General features: G+C 38.1%; 1 protein-coding gene across 6 annotated transcripts in view; it reads right to left on the bottom strand.

Moving 5' to 3' along the window:
- The window catches only part of ACSL5 (acyl-CoA synthetase long chain family member 5), a 53,608-nt gene that overhangs the window by 29,617 nt on the left and 2,700 nt on the right, over nucleotides 1-21,291 (bottom strand). The window contains exons 1-2 of one of the 6 annotated variants that reach the window (XM_072622453.1): nucleotides 723-1,005; nucleotides 426-559 (exon numbers count right to left, since the gene is read on the bottom strand). The exons of 3 other annotated variants lie outside the window; for them this stretch is intronic. The gene's annotated coding sequence lies outside the window, so the exon portion shown is untranslated. Of the gene's footprint in view, nucleotides 1-425; nucleotides 560-722; nucleotides 1,006-20,437; nucleotides 20,459-20,977; nucleotides 21,114-21,291 lie in introns of those variants that run through there. 2 more of the 6 variants (XM_072622444.1, XM_072622466.1) reach the window with 2 other exon arrangements.

Below are 21,291 nucleotides of genomic sequence, written 5' to 3'. Positions count from 1 at the left end.
TACATTGAAGTCACTGGAATATTTGGAAGGACTAGTTCACATAAGCAAAGCATTACAGGGATATTTTATGTAATTAGAATTCAGGACAGAAAATATGTTGAAGATAACTTAGAGTAGCAGTTCTTAAAATGTGGTCCAAGGACCTCTAGGTTCCTGAGACCATTTCAGGAAGTCCATGAGGTCAAAACGATTATCATCATAATACTAAGATATTTTAATTTAGAATATGGTAAATATTGATATACTTATGTAAATACACACACATATATGTATATATAACAAGCTTTTTGGTGGGTCCTTAATAATTTTTAAGAACATAAAGGGATCCTGAGAGCGAAAAGTTTGAGAACCACTGCCTCAGAGAGAGACACATGTTGCTTCCCCTTCATAGGAAGGGGCTCTTCTAGAGCTATTTTTTTTCTTACCAAGTCAGATCTTTGAGGAGCACTTCTAGTAGATGTGAAGCTTTTTCCTCCATAAACAGTACCTCCACTGAGACTTTCCTCCTCTAATTTTCGTCATTTACTTGCTTAAAATCTCCAAGAAGGGTTTAAAAATCCTATTCTCAACCAAACAAAAAAAAGATTATTTATTTGCCTCAAAACCAGCTTCAGGCCCCAGTCGATCTCTAGGGAAGTACTATGACCACTTTTCCACTGAAATGAAGTGAGAAGGAAATTTAAGAACATTCTTACTTGGAAACTCAAGAAATAGACACATACTTCTCTTTTATCGCAAGTGACAGACTCCAATCAAAATTAGGACTCTTTTCATAGGACTTTGATCCTGGGGCCATTAGTTCCAAAGAAAGATTGGTCTTCCCTTAGGACAGTCTAGTTAGGGCTATCAAGGATGGGTAATGAGGAACCCAGAATCCTGATTCCTTGCTTTCTTTTGGATTGTTTATCACCTGATATGAATAAAAATACTTCCCACATTAGTGAAGAAAACCTTTGCTCTATTGGGTAGACCATCATCTATTTCCCTAACTCCCTTCATGTGTCTGAGATACTTTTAGACAGTGCAGGTTACATGAGAACAAGGGTAGTATTATGACAGCATCACCTACCAGAATTCTGAAAGCAGTGACATCTGGAATTCTGGCTTACCAAAGTTGTTTGTACTATAAGCAGAGTCAGTCAATAATACTCAAGTAGCCACCAAGTCCACCTTCAGGCAGCCATATTAGACTTTCTGCATGGGGTGGGCCCTTGACAAAACCAAAGAAGGCAAAATTGTTCTTTGGCAATCTCTTCTCTTCTCAGGCCAGCTGTCCTCATGCTCAGCTCTTATCTAACTTTCTGGACAGAACCTCTTAAGACCTATGGCACTTACCACAGCACTTTGTAAGTGACCTGAAATTCTCTCTCTTTTACCTACTCTACTCCCCTCATCCTCAAAAAAAAGAAGAAAAAAAAAGACAGTTTTTTACCCAGACTTTATCTCGTTAGATACTCTTTGGGAATTGTTTTCATACAGTGGGGAAAACTCTTTACTTGAGTCAGTGGGTTAAAATGCTAAATCTGATTCTCACTGTGATGTTGAGTAAATTACTTAGTTTACTGAGATTTTATATCCTTATGTGTACTTCGAGAGGGTTGAGAGAGTTGGTTCTGAGGCTTCCTCTGGCTTCCAAATTTGTCCAGATTGGATTGAACCTTAGAAGTTTTGTTCAATTATTTCCATTTGTACGTGAGAAACAGATCCAGGGAATTAAGTTATTTGCCCAAGGGGACATGATGGAAGTTCCTTTAGAAAATTACCTTCTGCTAGTAAATTTGTTTTTATGAATCAATTAGTGCATTTCCACTCCCGGGTTTTTGTATTTTACTTTAAACTTAAACTAAAAATTTCCTTCAAAAAATGACTAATGGGAAATTATCAAACATGCCTTATCAAACTGGTGTAGAGGGTGACACCATTCTCCCAGTTCCTCAGGGTTTCAACATAGGAGTCATTTAAGACTCCTCACTATCTCTCATCACACACACACACCCTCCCTCCCTCCCGCCATGTCCAAGATGTTAATTTCATCTTTGTGCCATCACTCAAATACACCTTCTTCTCTCCTCTAACATGCAGACCCTCATCACCTCATGTCTTAATTAGTACAACAGCTATGGGTCTGCCTACCTCATTCTTTCCCCATCCCAGTCCATCCATCATTCAGCTACTAAAGTGATTTTCCTAAAGTACTAATACAATCGCGTCATCTCCATCTCTCACCCCTACCCAGTAAACTCCTTATTGCCTCCAGGATCAAATACAAAAGCTTTGTTTGACATTCATAACCCATCTTAACCTTATTCCCTTCTACTTTTCCAGTCTTCTCACAGCTTATTCCCCAACATATACTCTTCAGTTCAATGACACTGACTTCCTGGCTGTTTCACTAACAAGACAATTTGTCTCAGCTCCAGGCATTTTCTCAAGCTATCCTCTTGCCTGGAATGTCCTCCTCCTCCTTCACTTTGACTACTGCCCTGCCTGACTTCCTTTAAGTCCCAACCAAAATCCCATCTTTTACTGGAAGCCTCCCCCAACCCTTCCCAATTCTAGTGCATTCCCTCCTTTTAATTATTTCCTATTTTTCCTGTATACAATTGGCTTTGTATGTATTTGTTTACATGTTGTCTTCTCCATTAGACTGTGAGCTCCTTGTTGAAGGCAGGGACTGTCTTTTGCCTCTTTTTGTATCACTAGCACTTAGCACAGCGCCTGGTTCATAGTCAGTATTAACAAGTGTTAATCATTTGGGGCTGGCTGAAGGCTTTTAATTATCATTCAAGCTTATTGGACACGAGTTCTGACTACATCTACGTAGAGGGTTGACTTCAGTTCTGAACGAGCTGGCACTCAGGCACTAAACTTTAGTGTTTAGAAACACTAAAATTTGTTAAGAGATGTTAGTCAGTCATGTAATAAACATTTATGAAGCACAAGATACTGTGCTAAGGTAAAGATACAAAGAAAGGCAAAAGCCAGTACCTGTCCTCGAGAAGCTTACAATTGAATGGGAAAGGACAACATATAAAAAGAGGCTGAAAAGGAGGGGCTGCATACCCAGCACTGGGCAAGATGACACACAAAAGAATGTAGCCAGTTGGGAAATAATAATATGGATGCCCTGAGCACCCTCCTTAATTGTAGAATATGGGAGGAACTCTTTGCTGTCCATCCTATTTCTCCGCTAGTCAGAGGGAGAGAGGGGCCCCACGGGCTGGGAGTACTGAGGAGGTGTGGATTGTAAGGTTGATGTGACCTTACAGGATGATGAGGTTCTTGGGAGGATGATGATGTTCAGAGGAATACAACCAGGTGGGAAAATACCTTCCCATTTCAGAGAGGAGAAAAAAAACCCCTCTTTCAAAGGAAAATAGATAACCACTTATCCCCAATCCTTTCACATTCCATTTAAGGTGACAAGGTATGTTTTCTTTGCCAGTTACTGGAGAATGATGCTGATCGTGTAAATAATGACAGATTTTTATTCCATACCAATCTAAAGACAAACACCATTCATTTTATAGATTTTTTAAAGATTCATTGCATATGAGAGCTGAGAAAGTCCTATAGATCTAGTTAAGTTCCCATATTCTTATAGGAGGGTAAACAGAGTCCCAAAGAAGTGCTATGATCATACCAGTAGCTAGTGTATAAAGTTAGGCTTAATAAAAATCATTTTATATAGCATTTTATGGTTTACTAAACCCTCAATATGCAACATTACATTGAATTGTTATTGCCTATACTTTGAGAGGCATTGTAGCCTAGTAGGAGGAATATTATGTAATAACTGTGCTGTGATGAACAATCCATCTCTCATTTTTGAACCTCAGTTTTCTCATCTATAATATGGGGATAATATCTTTAGTGACTTCCTCAGAGTATTGGGGCTTAGATGAAACAGTTTTTATAGGAACAGAATTTGTAAACTTCAAAATCTCAAAGGATTGTTTTGAAGAATTGTCCCTATTTTACATTTAAGGAAACAGGCCCAGAGAGATGAATTCATTTTCCCAAAATCAACACAGAAAAGTTGTGGTGGAATTGGGACTTTTAATCAAGTCTTCTTGATAGATTGTCAATAACATGTGATTTCTAAAAGTAGAACTAGACATCCAGACTCTTAATCCATATGTTATAATAACTGGTTAGATTTTCGAGGTAGACTTAAATAGCTCATAGAAATGTACCACTATCCTTCAGTATCACATATATTATAGGGTTCTAATTCTATGACCTCTATAGGATGGTGTTTCAAGCAACTTAGCATGATTCATTTTCTTTCTCTTAAACCATTCCTAATTGTGAAAGAATTGGGTAAGGTAAGTTTAGAGGAGGTTGGGGGAAGAGGAAGAACAAAGAATTTTGTGGCTAAGAGAAATAAAGAACTTTCTACATGTTGTGCTGAGAAGTCACCTGTGGTAAACACAAGTGGCTTATTCATATATCACTATTTCAAAACGGGCTCAATGGAATCCTTTAGTCAGAGCCTCTGAATTTTAAAAAATGATAACTATCATTCAACAGAGTTTCTTATTTAATCCTTCATATTTATTTTATGCATTTAAAAACATCATTATCAGAGAATGTCTATAGGCGTCACCAGACTGTCAAAAGGGTCCATGACACACAAAAAGTTAGTAACTCCTTCCTAAGCAAAAGACTTCTTCCCAAGACCATGTTTATAAGGTCATAGTCCTTACCTACATTTGACTAGTATCTCTTACTTTATCCTACCAACATAATTCTGCTTCATGGTAAAGTCTAGGACCACTGGTCCATCGGTTCCCTTTCATCCTTCCCAACTGCATAGTTCACTCCTCTAGACAAACATTTGCTCAAAATGCAATAAAAACCAGATTATCTTTATTTGAAGACTAAACCCACTATAAAAGTGCGTACACAACAAACAAAGTTTAAAGAGAGCAGGAAACTCCTGAGAGTAAGTGATGCCAGTTCATTAGGCAGCAATGAAGCAGAAGGAGTGGAGAGGGAATAAATTCACCAGACTCCAGTAGCAGCAATAGTGAGGGAAATTGTAAAATTTGGTCCAAATAGGTCACTCTTTAAGGGAGTCCACAGACCAGAAGACTCTGATTGATCATGATTATTCTCACTTTAGGGTGGTAGTGTCCTTCACTTGTAGTCTCATCTTCAACCCCCATACGCTGGGGCCCCTCTTTCCTCTTCAGCGGCTGAAAAGTTCCTGGACTATCCTTTTCTATCACAGTTTCTACATCCCATAATCCTTCAGTCCTCCTTCAGGCTAGGAAGGACCATACTTTCCATCATCCCCCTTGCAAATAAAGGACTATGCTTGATTAATGAGTTAACTAGTTTGGTTAGATTTCACTACCAAGACAACTCAGCCAGCAAATACTGATACTTGATTTCCTTAGTCCTTTCTAGTCTCCTGAATTTTAGAATGTCTCTGAAATAATGGAAATTCCAATTTGCTAAATATGTCCTCCTCTTCTTCCCAGGTTCTATAGAACTGTTTTGAGTCAGAACTTTCTTTTTCTAAACACAGAGGCAGAAATTCTTCTCTCTTTTTCTAACTTTCAAATAAATTTTTTAACTTAATCAATTAATATATTCTGGTTAATCCAGAAACCTAGCAACCTACACCAAATCATATTTTTCTTTTCTTCCAACTTCTTATTATAAATTCTAAGCTTCCTCTAAATCAAGAATTCTTAACTCTATGTGAATCTTCTTTAGCAAGTTAATGAAGCCTATGAACCCCTTTTCAGAATATTTGTAAATGTATAAAATAAAATACAAAAGAAACCAATTATTTTGAAATAGTCAAAATATAAAAATAAGTTCATGGACTCCAGGCTAAGAATCTCTTATCTAAATGAACATCTACATTTACTTTCTTTCATCCATACTTCCCAGTTGTACCTCTGCATTGTCTGTCCTCATATTTATAGTATCATGTCAGAGATTTGGAGTTGTCAATGGTCTTAATCTCTTCATTTAACACATAAGTAAACTGAGACAGGAGATGTTAAGTGGCTTGTCCAGTGTCACAGAATAAATGTCTGAGGTCATTTGAAGCCTGTTTGTCCTGACTCCAAGTCTAGTGTTGTACATACTATGTCACACTGCCTCTTGCAGCAAGGTTTAAATATTTCAAATTCTAATTATCATGAGTTCTTATTAAACTATAGATTCAGAATTGGAAGGTACCCTCAACAATTCTAAGCTAACCCCTATCTATGGTAGGAATCCATTATAAAATATTCTTGATTTAATCATTTACTGTGTCTTAAATATTTCTGGTAAAAGGGAACTGCCCTTCTAGGGCAGTCTATTCATTGCTAGGTAGCTCTAGTTAGAAAAAATCTTCCTTGAATTAAGCTAAGATCTGACTTCCTTGTCATTTCTACCCATTGGTTATAGTACTGACTTCTCTAACCAAACAAAAAGTAGTATTAATTATGACTACATATTCTCCAGAAGTCTTCTCCAGTTTAATTCTTTCAAATGATTGCCCTGAAACAGTTATATAATCTTAGTAATGTTTTAGAAAAGAGATTCTTATGCAAATATAAACTCCAAATGTGTATGTGACCTAGATATAAAAACTCACATTAAAATCAAATTAGAGGAGCGTGGGTGGGGGGGAAGAGAAGGGAGGCAGAGAGAACTAGGAGCTCTTGAACTATGAACTATGAATTCTTATCCAGTCTATAGATAAGAGAAAAGTTAATGAACAAACAAAAAAATGTAGAAGATTCTAGGAGATAAAATGGATACTTTTGATTATTTAAAAAGTTTTTATACAAAACTAAGATTAAAAGGGAAATACTTAACTGGGGAAAAATCGTTACAACAAATTTCCCTGATAGATGTCTCATTTCTAAGATATGTTAAGAAATATTTCAAATTTACAGAAAAAGAGTTATTGCACAGTTGATGAAAGGTGTAAGGATATGAATAGATAGTTCTCAAGGGAAGAACCAGGCTCTCCACACAGCCATATGAAAAAATACTCCAAATCACTATTAATCAGAGAAATACAAATTGAAGCAATTCTGAGATTCTATCTCAGACCCATCAGAGTGGCAAAGATAGGGGGGAAAAAAAGGAGATGATGAATATTGGAGGATCTGTAGGAAAACAGGCACATTGATACATTCACCACTGGTGAACCTGGTGAATTGGTACAACTATTCTGGAAGGCAGTTAGGAATTACATGCCAAAAGTTACTGAACAGCATGTACCCTTTGACCCAGTTGGTCACTGAGAGACCTAACCCAAAAAAGGTCAAACAAAGAGGGAAAGGTCACCTATTTTGTGGTCAATTACTCCAATATTTTCATTTTACTTACAAGAACATGAAAACTCTGAAAGATCAATTTGCTCAACCTCACACAAATTATAAGTAACTGAGCCAGAGCTCCATTCTGTGTCCTCAAACTCTAAATTTACAGCTACTACAGTTGCTTCAATATATTTCATTGGCAAATCAACAAATGAAGATTCATTTGAGATCCCAACACTAATTAAACTACTTTAGATATGTGATATCATAAGAGCAGCATATTTTTGTACCAACTTAGAAAATGGTGGTATTTCAGATCAATGTATTTGGAGGGAACATTCCATACAGCGAACCTTTAAAATATATAATATTACATAATATAGAGAATGATGAGTGGGCAGGAAGTAGTAGGGGGAGGGAGACAAAGAGAAAGCCATTGGTAGGATATGAAACTTAATATTTACTTTTTAGTCACACTGGGTTTGTGACCCTTCTAAAGGGCATGCCAATTATTTTCGCTTTAAGTTATTGAGCAGCTAATTATTTTTCACACAATGAATTTTAGATTGTAATTTAGAGAAAAAGATGTCTCTGCTGTCTAGAAAGTGGTGTGTTTAATTCTAATTGGTTTCTCAATGTTCTTACATGTACAGGCTTATCCAGTGGTGACCAAAAAAAAAAAGCTCATTAAAAGAGAGAGACAGAGAGTGAGAGAGAGAAAGAGCAGTGACCAAGTTTTCCCTACCAAGTGCACAATATAGTCTTCCATATCACAAATTTCCATTCTTTAGAAGTAATCAAAAAGACTTTGAACTTAGATATTCTACAGAGGAGAATAGTGTCTGGTTGGTAAAGAGACCTTGGGTATAACTAGCATGAGATATACATATAGACATGTCAATTTCTCCTTAGGTACCAAAAAAAGAGGTCATGGGGAGCGGCAAACTGGAAGACAGATAAAATCTGAAAGTCCTAGAGATAAAAAAAAATTGCATCATCTATTAGAAACAATATGAATGGATGAATGATATGATTTCATTGGCCTAGAGAAACAGTATGGTAGCTTTAGCACGTGAGACCCAGAGCTGCACAAAGAATAGTGAGGTTAATTGATTTATCCAGGATTACAAAGTTTATGAGTTATCAGAGTTAGAATTTGAACCCAGGACTTTGTGATTCCAAATCTGGTACTCTATCCACAAGGCAACAAGAGTCTGGTTCTGGTCTCTGCTCACCAAATGAATACTGGACAAGTCATTCAGACTTTTTATTCAACTATAGGATGGGGTTAAGGTTCCTTACTTTGCCTACTTACTGCTGATAAAGAGAAGAGAGTAGATAATAATTGGCAAGATAATTCTGTAATAGGCAACAACATGGTTCTAGGAAACCCAATGGCTTTGTACTGGGCAAGTTCTACTCTGTTTCAGTTTGTACCCAGAGACTGATTTTGCTTTAGCTGTAGAGTTTGACAGAGTCCAAAAATGGCATAGATACTAAACATAATCATCTAATATGACTTAAGTAAGAAAAATGAAGAGGCAGATCACCCTTCATGCCTCATTTTCACTGGGGTCAAGAAAGAGGAAACAAGTAATTAATTTAGCAGAAGTAAGGAAGCTGTCCATACATGAAGTCTTGCAAGTGTGGTTATCTTTTCAGTGAAGTCAATAAAAGTGATTGTTTATTAATTATCTAATTAACATATATCCCTGTGTGGTAAAGGTGAGTAAGACTCAACCTCTATTTCCCAGCGACTTTAAAGCATGGTAGGGGAAAAAAAAAACATCTATAAAAGGGGGAAAAGCTATTTTGTGATAAATATTTAGGAAGCGTGCAGTGTATTGCTAGAGTTCCAAGAAAGGAGTTATCATTTCCTCCTCGGGATGGGGGAAAGTCAAGAGAAACACTTGATATTTACCACTTTTGACAAGGAATTGGACCTTTCCTTTCATTGCTCTAAGGAATCCCCAGAGAATAAGTCCCACTGCCTACGGCACACTGGCAACCACTCTACAACTTATACTCCTAGCAAGTCATCTGGGAGCAATAAGAGGCTATGTGGACTTTTCCAGAGAAATATAGGCTGCACGTTTCACAGGTAGGATCTGAACCCAAGCCTTCCTGATTTCAGAGCTGACACTCCATCTGCAACACTGATCTGCCTATCACATTTAATATATTACAGTTTACAAAGTGCTTTCATACCTGTTTTGTTTGATACTAACAACTCTCTGAGCTAAGTAGCAGTCAAGAAAGCTGAGGAGGAGAACATCAATTGCTTTGCCTGAGGTACAGTAGTAAGTAGCAGATTTGGGGCATCCATGTGTTTCAGTTTCTAGTGTAGAGCACTGTCTGCTAAATTCATACTCTGTGGTCTTCTCATCGTTTTCTGTGCACAAGAAAGCTTGTGGTGCTATTTACATTACTAAATTGTTAATCAATTCTTCTGTGGCCCAATAGTCCTGATGCAACAGCTACCACTTATCTAGGAGTAAGTGCAAAGGTACTGTACCTAATAGAGCTTGGAGCCGTTTCCTTGGTGTTAAGGAAGACTATTGGACCCCTGGGGAGATTTTCCTTGCGTACCCAACTTCTAAGTTCGTCATTAGTTGACAAGTGACACAACAGAGTCTGGAAATACAAATATAAGTAAAGAGACATACAGTCTCTGCCTTCATGGAATTTACATTCTGATAAAAGGAAGCTGAAAGCTGGAAGTAAGAGAATGAGGAGAAAAGAAGGTTCAGATAGTTAAGAACAGAGGTCAGAGAGGAAAGAAGGAGCTGACACGACTGGCCTGGGTACTTTTGCCTCCATTAGGTCCACTAGTATATATAATTTGTATTCATCTCCAGCTGAAGTCTAAGGGCTGTAGGCCATAGCTAAAGAAAGGACAAAAGACTAGAAGATGACATAGCCCAATGAGGTACTATGGACAAAGCAGGGACAAAGAATATTAAGTAGCTAAGAGCTATCTGGTTAACTTGGAAATCCATTTCAAAGAGAAATATCTACCTTGCATTGCAGTGATTGCTTTGGTAAGGAAGGGCTCCCCTGTGAGGAATTATAAAACTACACACACACACACACACACACACACACACACACACACACACACACACACACACACACACACACACACACACACACTTCCTTTTCGCAAAAACACACTAATATGAATAAGGCCAGAGTAGAGATTTCCCCAAAGTAACTGGATTTCAGACTAAGCTATTCAGAGATCAAGAGACCAAATATTAACCACCTATAAGACTGCCTGCAACATTTCTAAATAGAAAATAGTTACTGGGGAGGAACTCTATACCCTCATGCCCAAAGGAAACCAGAAAGGAAAGCTGAGGATACAGCAAGCAGTTGCCTAGATTTTGTCAGGATGTTTGAAGAGAGCAGGCTTTGAGTATTGTTTTGTAAGTACCAAACACATGATTTTTCAAAGCAAGTCAGAAACCTAATAATCCTAGATTATCCTGTATTGCTCTGGATAACACCAAAGTTATGGTGGTAACTGTCGACTAATATTTTTATGAGAGCCCAGAAAGTGTTACAAGTTTATAACTATTGTCCCATCATCAAAAGCACTTTTGACAGAAGGACAGTTTGCATTTTCCCATGCTTACAAAATGCTGCTCAGACCCCGGCTGGCCCACAGCTGGGGGATGGGAAGTATTTATTTGTTTCTCTTAAAGATAAGAAACCAGGACACAGTTGAGAGATGAGTCATGGGGCCAGAAGGGATGTGATATGCTAAAGGTGAACTTTTAGGTTAGTCAGTGGTTATCTACGTCAAAGGCCCTGTAAGTGGAGTCCTGTTTGAGGGATTTTATATAAAACTTCCAAGTCATTCTGACCTATGCTACATTCAGGTCACTTTCCAGTACTACTCTCTGGTTGGCAGAAACTGTTATCCACCAAGTAGTTTTACTTTCCTGATCATGGAGGTAAGGCTCCATGTTCCTAATGAGTCCAAGAGGTCAGCCACCTCATCTACAATATATGCCCATACACACCTTACCTAGGAAGATAGAAGCCCTATTTAACAAAAGGGGGGGGCAGGATTTCTATAAATCATTCATGTGCCATTTGCTGATGAACACACACACACACAGACAAACTTTTTTCCCTTTTGTATTTAAAGATTGTCATTTACTATTAATATGTAGAGTTATAGTTGTAATATACTTTTTTTTACAGTCAGTAGGTAGGGGAAGAGAAGAAGACGGATAGCACTGATAGTATTTGCCCTTTCTTGTCTTCTCTACTTCCTTCCCTACTCCCGTGATGTACTAGAAAACTGGAAGACAGTTTTTTTCCATTAAAACCTTATTCCATTATCTCATAGTGGCCTGAAGATGACCCTAGGTTCTTAGAAGCAATAAATTACAAGGAAATAAAGTCTTTGATAAGTCTTGGCAATCTGTAAAGGATTCAAGTAAGGGTCTAGTGACAATCTCTTTTCTGAGAACCAGTCTAACTAAAAGCCCAGATGTAGGTCACTAGTTGGTTGGTCCAAGTTTCTGATTGATCATGACAATTCATATGTTAGCAGGACGCAGCCCCAAATTATCTTTTTTCCATCTAGCCTGTCACTAAAATATTTTCTCAATATCTCTCATGATCTAGAGATCATGCCCACCTGGAAAAACTGAACAACTCAGCTTTGTTACTCCTACTTTGGGGCCATGGAGTCAGGAACCATGAGAGGCCTAAAGTCTACTTTACCTAGTAGATCCTATGGCCTTAGTGAGGCACACTCTCTCCCCCATGACATCTCCCCTTTTCTAAGAGAACTATACTGAAATCCACCATTGCCTCAGGAAAGGGCATGTCAATCAACTGATGGTGCTAGTGTCTCATTCACCATCTTTATGGCTTCTCAGGCCATCACCCTTCCTTCAGGGAAGGGACTGTCCTGTTTTTACAACCTGTTTTTGGCACATAGTAAGGCTTAAATGCTTTTTCATTCATAAAATAGGGAAAGGCAATCTTCTACATTAGAGGAAAGAAAAATTCTTATATGAAACTTTCTAATCATCACATGGCTGACTTTATATGACTATTTAGTATTTGAAAGCACTCACATACATGTAGTGGGTCTGCTGTAGATCTAGAGACATGCTCAGAGCTTTAAAATCTCATATTTATATGTGAATTTATTTTAGCAGCAGGCATCTGCCACTGCTTTGTTTTTGTTCAGCTGTGTCCGACTTTATGTAACCCCATGGACTTTGTTGATGGGGTTTTCTTGGCAAAGATACTGGAGTGCTTTGCCATTTCCTTCTCCAGTCTTTCCTTATTTGACAGATCCGGAACTGAGGCAAATAGGGGTTAAGTAACTTGCCCAGGGTCACATAGCTAACAAGTATCTGAGGCTGGATTTGAACTCAGATTTTCCTGACTCCAGGGGATCTAGTGTTCTATCCACTGTACTACCTAGATGCCCCTTCCATTATTTAGTATTCTTTACTTGCATCACCTATGTACCTCAAGCAATTAAAAGAGTTTCTATGTCCCCTGGAAATTGAGATGGTGACACCTTTGGTATTTCACTAAGTTAGGAAAAAGTGTAGATGATATTTACTTTAACAGGAAATCTAGAATAGATTCAGGTTGTGTTCAAGGATCAATCTGTGAATGAACTCAATGGTGATTTTCTGCTTTGTGGAACTTGGGCATAATTTTTTTTTATATTTTAGACTACTGTATTTGTGACCTTGCATAACATTATCTAGTACCTTTTCTTTTGCTACTTGTTTATTTGTACTCAGGAAAGACAAACTAGTTTTGAACTTTAATAAAAATTATGATTAGGAAAATGAGTTATTTTAGGAGCATTGGTAAAAGTAAAAATTTGTTCTGAAATCAAAAGTAACCTTAGATCATACACTATTTTTGGATGAGCTTTGCTACTTCATACTTCCCTTCATTAGCATAGAGCAGTAGGCCACAGACCTGTTTGGGGGAAGTTGGGGCCCCACAAAGTCATTGTGAAGTCCATTTCATTTCATTAAATAGCTTATAATGAACATAACTTTCTGTAGGTTCGAATCTCAAATGAACTTTTTCTAATGTACATGGATATTTAATTAAAATACAAATTTTTTATAAAGTTCATACTATTTTCTTATAAGCTTCTTATTTTCTTATAAGCTACTAAAAAAAAATATGTCATTTGGAGGGCCAAGAAATTAGCGTTAAACAGAGGTCTCTCATGTTTGAAGACATTGGGAATCACTGATATAGACAAATCAAGAATTTGCTGAATTCTTGTAAAGGTCCTAGCCTGGTTACCAATGACACACAAGATTAAAAATAGGCCCTGTGGTCTGGTGACTCAAATGGCCATAATACAGTGCTAGTGAAGTCACATTATAGGCTTAGAATATTGTGTAAATTAGTTTTACTGGGTTCCGTGACTTTGAGTTAAATATAACTTATAATCTGAACTTTAGTTCACAGACATTTTCATTTGGTAAGAAGAACATTGGACTGGAAACAAAGAGACAGAATTTTAGTGCTATCTTAGCTCCGTACTTATTTTACCCAAGTCAGTCTCTTCATTCATAAAACTGTTATCACTTGCCCAGCCTACCTTACTGAGTTGTTCTGAGAACAGAGGAGGCAATATTCTGTGTTCTGTAAGCTGCTGATATCTGTAAAAGCATGCTGTATATACTTTATTGGTTACAGGGTAAGGGAAAGGTAGAGATCAGAGGATCGGGTCATCCTCATTATCTTCTTAAATCTAAGATTGTGTTCTTTATCCGTTATCACCTAACTTTTAACCCTAAGCTAGGTATTTTAGGGAATATAAAAGTATAAGATAATTCTTGCCCTTAAGAGGATTATAGTCTACTTGTAAGAATTAGCAAACAAACAAATGTGAGAACAGTTCAGTGCTAACCTAATAGGCACTGTACTATATTAGAAATAATGGTTTGGGGTCAGAAGACCCCACTTAAATGTCATAGTTCCAATACTTACTTACTGTGTAACCTTGGATAAATTGCTTACCCTCTGAACTTCAGTTTCTTTATTTCTAAAATGGAATACTTCTACTGCCTACCTCAAAACACCATGTAAATGTGAATCATTACTAGGATCATACCATGACAGGATTTAGAGCTAGAAGGAAGTTGGGAAATCATCCAGTGCAACCTCTTTATTTTGCAGATGAAGTAATTTGTAGCTAGAGAGAAAAATGACTTCAGAGCACAGACGTAGTAAAGATGAAATTCAACCCAATTTGATTGACTACAAATATAATGTTCCATACTAGCTCTAGGTGACTAAACACAGCTGGAATTCCAAGAAGGAGGAGTTATTTACATAGTCAGGGAAGGTTTCATGGAGGAGGGAAGCTTTGAGCTGAACCTTGAAAGAAAAGTGATATTTAGATAAGATCAAGCAGAAGGAAATGTTCTAGGTAGTTTCCCCTTCTTGAAACCCATCCTTGGTACCTGAAGGATACCAATAAAAGCATTAATAGAATGAGCCTAGCATGGATGAGAAAGTAAGAGCTACGTGACTGGAGTACATCTTCTTTGAAAAGCCAAAAGCAAGACTGGCTGCAATAAATATATCTAATTTAGAACGATGTTACTATTCAGGATTTACTGATAGTGGCTTTCTAAAAATCAACAAATGAAAAATAATTGGCCTCACCTATGCAGAAGAAACTATTTTTAACCAAATGGAAGGAATTGGAGACAAAAACTTATTTTTAAAAACAGAATTTAATACAAAGTAGTGCCATTAAGATTCAAGGGAGAGGGGAGAAAGAATAGATTGATATACTTACTGAAAACAGTTTTCAATGGACAAAAAAAAACCTGACATCCAGAATCTAAGGAATTTATAGCTATCTTCAAAACAGTACATATTCAACTCCCTAATGGAGCAACAACGGATATTATTGATAGACAATTTTTTAAAAGGAAGAAATAAGAATTGCTAATAACAACTTGAAAATATGCTCAAATTCCTTACGTGATACAAACCAAGACAAATTGTAGATAAGCAAGAGCCTAATTTAGGACAGAGAGGAAAGAAAAGTTATCTTTTAATCTGATTGTTTTTAATGTTGTTGAAGTGGTAGGGATTTGGGTAAGATTTATTCCTCTATTTCACTTATTTCTTGATGGTTAAGTTTTTAAAAGATTTTTAAAAGAGAAGGCACTGAGGTTTGAGGTGCCTTATGAGCATCAGGTTGTGGAATCCTTCTAAAATCCAAGCCATATTGGGTCTTAGAAATGGTATTTAGAAGAACAGTCCAAAGTATAACAGTGATGAACAAGGACCTGGAGATACATCTGTCAAAATCCTCATAGGGTGGAACAACAACAAAAAAATCCCTGTTTGATATTTCAGAGTTTTACAATATTAAACCATGCAGCTCAAATAAATCAGAGAGGAGTAGTGTAATCTTGAGATTATCTTGTTTTAGTACACACACCAAAGGTTACTCCTTTGCTGGTGCTGAGCAAGTGAATTCATAGGCCTTATCGAAAGTTAAATTGATAAGAATATGTCAGATAGGAGAAACAAATACAGGGCTTGCTGTCTGGCACCCATGCCAATGTTAATAGATTAACGTGCAATGTATTGTGGAAGTCTCTTGGCTGACGAATGATATTATGAGAATCAAAGTACAAATCCCAAACTTTGCCACAGTCTCTGATTATTAAGGCAAACTTTTCAAGTCTAGCTCCTATCTATATACCTCAATTAGAGGAGATTGGGAAACAGATTAATATTCTGAAGATGAATCAGCTCAAATGAGACATTTGCTAGCCTAGCTTTTTCTCCATTGCAATGTTATTCAAGTACTCATGGCACTTTCATACATGTATCTTTTCTTTTCTGAATTCTGAGCCTCCCCTACTACTCCTTGGATCCAATATGGAATGTCATGCTAGATCATGACAATGTCTAGATCCCCTCATGTGACAGTGTCACAGATGGCAATTATTACCCTTCTCTCCAGCAGAGGGTAATAACTGAGCAATGCCATGCTTCCTGCCCCAGCTGCTTCTGCCAGGTACTCTACCCAGTGCTGGAGAGGGGTGGGGGGGATCTCTCATCTATGATACTCTAAAAGGAGTTTCAGTTCAGAACCTGTCCTGGTAGGATTCTAGTAGAATAAGGGCAAGAACCTTGAAACTCTACTTTGAAAGTTTACAGTTTTCTGATTTACACATCTGTCAAAAAAGCAAGGCGGCTGAGCTAGACTGAATCATCACTTAAGTTCCTACTAGATATAAAGCATATCTCCTTTAGTACTTGGCACAAAGATAAGTGTTTTAGAATAACTTTTAAGTTCTCATCCAGTTCTATGGATTTTCTTACTTTGGGGAACATTAATCTTAAATAAAATACTTTTTAAATTTACTATTTTTTCAATGAACAAAAAGTCTATTTTCTATTTCCTATTCTTCCTCAACAAAAAATTGAGGAAAAACCCTTGTAACAAATACATATAGTCAAGCAAAATAAATACTTCATTGGCCATGAAATAAAATACTAATTAATTAAAATGGCACAACTCCTACTGGGGCATTCTTATAATGGAAAGGTTTAAACCCCACAAAATTAGATGGGGTGTGTGTGTGTGTGTGTGTGTGTGTGTGTGTGTGTGTGTGTGTGTGTGTGTGTGTGTCCGTGTCCTACTAGTTATCCAATTTCTCAGCATGGCTAAGAAAATTTGCCATCTAGGAAGGGTATAAGAATCTAACCATTTGGGGGATGTAGTCAAGATGGCAGAGTCGAGGAAGCAACCCAGGCAAATTCTCCTAATATTCCCCTCCAAATAACTTTAAAACAACACATCAAATTGAATACTGGAGTGGCAGAGCCAACAAAACATCAAGGTGAGACATTTTGCCAGCTTAAGAGAACTTAAGAGATTGGCAGGAGAGGTCTATGACATTGGGTTGGAGTCTAGCCTGTAGCAAATGGGGTGGCAGTACCAGGGAGCCTTGGAGGTGGTTGTGAAAGTGGGAGCAGCATCTTCAGGAACTCTTGACTCAAAGACAGGAGGGGGGTTAGACGACTGGTAAGAAAGAAATTAAGAGGACCCTTTGCTGAAACTGGGTATAGGACTTGGTGCCACTTGGTTACTCTGCTGCCCATACACAATTTGTACCATGTGTGTTCGTCCTTTGTTGCCAAAGAAGACCATGCCATCAGAGAAATGATGACATGACTTGCACTTGACTTTGTTTTGAGTAAGGGAGGGCTGTACAGGTCACCAGCCTCACTTCTCCTCCAGAGCCATCTGAATCCAGTGACCAGATATTCATCAGGGTGACTGGAGATGACCCAGGATGAGGCAATTGGGGTGAAGTGACTGTAGTTCCTGGGAAGAAAGGAGCACTTGTGTCTGGTCACAAGGGATCAAGGGAACTGAACATAGTTTCAGGGTGGAAAGGAATGCTTGTGGCTACAGGGAACCAAGGGTTCTAGCCAAAGTCAGGGCTAAGAGGAGTGCTAGTGCTTGTGGCTACAGGAGAGCAGAGGCCCTTCCTTGATAAAAACTAGAGGAAAGACCAGGAGAGCAGTGATAACACCTTTCTCTAGATCATACTACCTTGCAAGCACCAAAAACTTGAAGACTCCCAGAACTAGTTCTGAAAACAGCAGCAGGGAAAAAGCCTGAAGTTTGGGACAATATATCCCTAGCCCTAGGAGAACAGAACTCAGCTTAAACATAAAGTTCAAAGTAAAGAAATGTGTTGGAAAAATGAGCAGGTAATTAAAAAAAAAAGAGCTTCCCTATAAAAAATGACTACAGTTGCAGGGAAGACAAAGACACAAACTTGGAAGTTGATGACATGAAAACAATTACAAGTGAAATCTCATAAGAAAGATGTAAATTGGAAACAAGCCCAACAAGAATTCCTGTAAGAGTTAAAGAAAGAAATGATTAGCAGAGAAAAAGCTGGGAAAAGAAATGAGATTAGTGAAAGAAAATTATGAAAAGAGAATTAAGAATCCAACCATTTACTTATAACACTGACCTCAGAACCAGAAGTTACCAGGAAAACTTAAGAAGCAGGGTCAGCTCCATACCTGAGACTGAGCTAAAAAGCCCTTTATTGCACACTACATCAAACCCTAACTTCAAGGTTCCATTACATACAACTGAGGGCATAGTTATGGAAATTTACTGATAGACCATAGAACACTTTTGAAAACCATATTTCTAAAGTTTGGAGGGGTTATAAAATGCAGTGGTGAAAGGAATAGCCACATTGATCAATTCACAATAATCAATTCATCATTGATCAATTCATTGATCAATTTTGCAATGAAGTTTTATATTATTCTTAGCAAATCAACTGAATATGTATTTGAGTACCAAAAGGAAAACCAATGCTCTGTACTGCCACAGTAGCCACTGCCCTTAGTAATCTCGTAGTCTAGTTATGGAAATAAGGTTAATATACATTGAAGTATTTTTAAAAATTAACATTAGTGTAGTAGCTATGCATTGAATAAAGGGTGGAACTACTGAAGAATCTTTCATCTCTCCCTGTCTACTGGATCCTTCCAAGAAGCCTGCAAACACGCCCCTGCCTCCCCCAATCTTAAAATAAAACCTCATTTGACACCCTCAACTAAAGTTATCAACCTACCTTTCTCCCTTTTGCAAACAAACTACTAGAAAAAGCTATTTACATCTGTTACCCCAATACCTCTCTGTTCCATCAGGTCCTTGCCATCTGAGACTCTGCCTCACTTAACTAAAACCATTCTCTCCCAAATTAACAAGGATTTCTTAATTGGCAAACTTAAAGGACTTTTCTCAATATTCATCTTCCTTGATCTCTTCCTAGAGTTTAACCCTATTGACTCCTCTCCCTTCTTAGATACTCTCTCCTCTATTCCCCTGAGTTTTTAACACACTGTTTCACATGTCTATCAGTCACCATTCCAGTCATCTTCTTGCTACCTGAATATACTCCTGAACCACATACAACCATTGTGTGTCAATTGAGAGTCCTGTGGTTCTTTTCACTAGGTCTGTTATTTTCCTGGACTGCAAGACACATCTCTGGTCACCACCCCCTATTGAAATGAAACCTCCTTGAGGAAATGGACTTGAATTTTTGTCCCCAGAGCTTGACATCAGCACCTAGCACACAGAAAGTACTTGTTAAAAGCTTTTCACTCATCCATTCATTCTATCACCCCTCTTATTCTGTTGCCAAGACCTTTTGACTATATAACTTCTCTCCAGTTCCCAAGATGACCACCCACCCTACCTAGTTCAGGCCTTTGTCACTTGACCTACTAATAATCACTTCCTAATTGGTCTTCTTATTTCAAGCTTCTCCTTTTTCTAATCTTTCCTTCACACAGCTGCCAAAATATTAGTCCTAGAGCACAGGTCTGATAGCTTCACTTCCTTGTTTAATAAATTCCTGTATTGCCCTATTTCCTCTAAGACTAAATGCAATCTCTGTTAGGCATTTAAAACTCTTGACAACTTTACTCCAAACTTCCCAGGCTTATCACACATATTTCCCTTCTTACACTCTAGAGGCCAGGCAAACTCTCAGACTTGCTGTCTTCTCACATGACACTCTCCCATCTCCATGGCAGTCCTTCATGCCTGGAATGCACTCATTCACCTTTACCCCTGACTCTCCAGCTTCCAATTAAAATGTGATTTGCTACATGAAGTCTTTCCTGATTTCCACTCCTCAAGCTGCTTCTTCTACTCACTACCCCGAAAATAACTATTGTATTAAGGAGATGTTGTCTTCCTTGATAGAGAATAAGCTTTTCAAGGGCAGGAATTGTTTCATTTTTGTCTTTATATCCCGTGCACATAGTAGGTTCTTAATACTTGTTGATTTATTGGAAAGTTTTATCCTAGTGGTTGAACTTGAGTTAGGCTTTGAAGAGTTGTGAATCTTATATGTTTAGAATTTTAAATCAAATAAGATCCTTGAAATCAAGTTTAATTTCCCCAGAGTGTAAGTGTATCATGCTTTGTAGTCTCCCTCAAGTTGGTTGTAATATATCCAATCTTTTAATTTGCTTGGTCCCTCCCCCACCATGGGATGTAGGAGAGTGGGAGAGAGAAAAAAAAAAGGGGGAGGGCAGAAATTAAACCATTCCACCATTCTTACCTTTCAACTTCAGTTCATTGCTAATACATAAAGATGCTCTGAGGCTTTTGCCATCTCTAGATCCTCCGGATATCACACAGACTGCTCCAAGATCAATAATACTATTTCCTGAACCCCAAAGACACTGAAGTCCAGTCCTGAATTTTAATCCTGCATTTCCACAAATCACTCAGGAGTGAGGGAAAATTGATCCAAGACTCACTGTTCCTTCATGCTGCTCTCCAATATAGAAGACACCTTTCAAAGTTGGTTATACAAAGAGCTCTCTCTGCCTTGGTTCCCAGAAAATAGCATCATCTTACTGCTTGGATTCTGGGCGTCCTTCCTCCACTCTCCACATCCTTATTTCAGGCAACCCAAGTTCCATGTGGTATAATTCTTATTTAACAGAGTCTCACAAAAACCTCTAAATAGCCGGGAATTGGCTAGGGAGGAAGAGAGAGAAAGAAAAAACAACAACTGGGGTTGCCCCACAGACCTTTCCCTTACTTTCCCAACACTTCTTGTACAGTTATAGACCCCTTGGGGTGCTGCCCTTACCTGGGGTGGAAGCAGCATCCGTCAGGCTGCCTGGCTTTGGGAATTCCTTCCTGAGTCTCCTGTGTGTCCCCTAAGCCTGCCTCCCACTGTCCTAGGTTCCACTCAGGCCTGGCCGGCTTCAGGATATCTCTTCCATGGGATCAGACAGATGGGTCTCAGCCCCAGAGCTGGTGTGGTCACTTTCCATTTATCCCGAGATCGTGTGTACACAGATCAGGCATGAGCAGGCTCCCCCTTACACACCCGGGGCTCTCCACTTCCTGGTTGTTCTCTTATAACTGAAAGTGGAAGTGTTCTGACAGGAAAGAAGTCGT

This window comes from Notamacropus eugenii, chromosome 1 (genome assembly GCF_028372415.1).
Source record: "Notamacropus eugenii isolate mMacEug1 chromosome 1, mMacEug1.pri_v2, whole genome shotgun sequence".
NCBI lineage: Eukaryota > Metazoa > Chordata > Mammalia > Diprotodontia > Macropodidae > Notamacropus > Notamacropus eugenii.
This window is presented reverse-complemented; position numbering and strand designations above follow the sequence as displayed.